A 2110-nucleotide genomic window follows, 5' to 3' on the forward strand; every position below is an offset into this window, starting at 1 on the left:
TCTTTAAAGGTTTTTTTATGTTTTAATATGGGGATTGACATGAGCTGGAAATCTTGGGTCTTTATTGTTTTGTTTTTTTTTAAATTATTTTTGCAAGAGTTCAGGCACCCATACTTGTTACAATATGGAAAAATCCCACTGGAGGAGGATTCATGAAAATTTGATTTTTTTCTAAGTCATTTCTGTTTGAATGATCTTAATTTGACCAATATCTTATAACTGTCGTATGTACATTTTAGAACACCAAAGCGACAGCAAAGCATGTGCTTGACTTTATTCACATGAGTAGCTCTACTGAAACAGCAGAGAATACATCTATGACCAAATGTATACGAAAGAATAAATCAATTCAGAAAATCCAAGGTTTAGTTTTAGCCACTCAGAGATTTAATCAGAATTAAATGAGAGGTCGAGTGGATATTAACTTCTTTCAAAACATTTTTCTTTAAGAGTCTCAAGGTGGATTTAATTCTTTCATTTAATCACATAAGTTTGACAGTTTGCATTTATAATGTTCTGGAACCTCGAGTAGAAAAATTTGGAGAATTCTTCATGGAAGTGATCATTACTTTACTGGAAAAGCCCTTAATTTTGAACCTAGATTTCCTTTTGTATTTTCAAATTTTGAAATTTTTAAAACTGATTCCTATTGGTTCTAGGACTTGACATTTTTTACATGAAATTACATTGTCAAGAAACATTTTTTTGACATTCCTACAATAAATCTTTAGCAGGTAATGCTTGAAATTACAGGCCACAAATCTCAGTAAGTGCTATTTACTAACATGATAATTGTGGAACATTCAATGATGTGTTAAGTACCATGGAGTGGCAGTATAATTACAGTACATGGCACGTTACAATATAAATATAAAGTAAATACATGATTATTTCTGGCTTAGGTCACATGGTAAATACTAAGTGCAATTACGGCACCAAGTAATCTGCAGGAACGTGTAATTACTCTTGGGCTCAATTCATTTACAAATCCTTGTCCAGCTTTTCACACCATATGGGTTGTGGAAACTGTGGAAAAAAGATTATTCATGGCTGCAGTGGCCTCCTTATTACCACAGCCAAACCTCATAGATGGATGATGGCTCTTCTGCCCTCTCCCACATCCCAGAGGATGGGGGTGAAGATTGGCATTATCAAGGCAGCACTATGTAGCCAGATGGCCATGGCAAGCTGGGCCAAGAGATCTCCAGTTCTTTGACAAACTCAGCTGTTATCTAATAGTTTCACCTTAACAGTTTTGCTTTGGTGAGACAATTTCACCCCGTTTTTGGGTTATTCATCAGTAATGTGAACTCTGCTTTACTTGCATCCTGGAAATCCAAGGCTGTGGCTGAGTGCTGCTCATCACCAAGGCTGATTCAGGAACCTGCCATTTTGTAATCTCTACTTGGATCCCTCTGCTGTGTTAGCTGGGAGGTTTGATGGGCTGAGAGGGACGGTTTGGCTAACACAGCCAACAACTCCACAGGTTCAAGAGAAGAGATGGCAGTAGAAGCAACCAGGGCATATGGAAATCCTCTACACCTAACAGAGAGCAGACATTTGATTCAGGTGGTGTGAAATAGTCAGTCTATGGACTGCCACAGTGTGTGATAATTGGAGAAAAGTCTATCAGAGGGAAAAAAAAAAGGAGAAAGCCAATTTAAAGCCACCAGAGCATCTTACTTTATCCAGCCAAGAGGACAACATGGTGCTTTAGACATCATCTGCTGCCTCTTGTTCCAGGCACCTGGGGCCTCAAGAAGGTGATCCCCACTGTATTTTGCTAGGAGAGATGACCAGTATCAATCTTACAGTCTGCCAACAGGACCTGAACCTCAGACCTTCACTGCTAAAGCCCAGAACCCCTGAGACATTAACAGCTGCAGCTGTTTGCCATTAACCAGCCCTGCTCTCCAGGGATTGCTTCTGGGGCAGCTGGGATCCTGGCTCCTTTCTTCTAGGGTCAGCTGCAAAGCATTTGAAGCAGAGATGGGAGGTGGGGAACCAAGTTGGACTCAGGAAGAAGCTGCCATGGTTTGTGCTGCTTTGGAATGCACAACAGGGGCTGCTGCCAAGTTGAGGTGTATGATGCTTGATAGGGTCTGATGAA

General features: G+C 40.2%; 1 long non-coding RNA gene across 1 annotated transcript; it reads right to left on the reverse strand.

The window, feature by feature from the left end:
* Positions 1–1201: 1201 nt before the first annotated feature.
* LOC148185256 (uncharacterized) lies at positions 1202–1812 on the reverse strand. Its single transcript, XR_015774126.1, has 2 exons — positions 1684–1812; positions 1202–1542 (listed from the first exon to the last, which is right to left on the reverse strand). It is a non-coding gene; the product is annotated as an uncharacterized LOC148185256 (long non-coding RNA).
* Between the last annotated feature and the right edge of the window lie 298 nt (positions 1813–2110).

This window comes from Pseudopodoces humilis, chromosome 1, assembly GCF_049639895.1.
Source record: "Pseudopodoces humilis isolate 2021_Gansu_Grassland_sample_001 chromosome 1, ASM4963989v1, whole genome shotgun sequence".
In the NCBI taxonomy this organism is placed as follows: Eukaryota; Metazoa; Chordata; class Aves; order Passeriformes; family Paridae; genus Pseudopodoces; species Pseudopodoces humilis.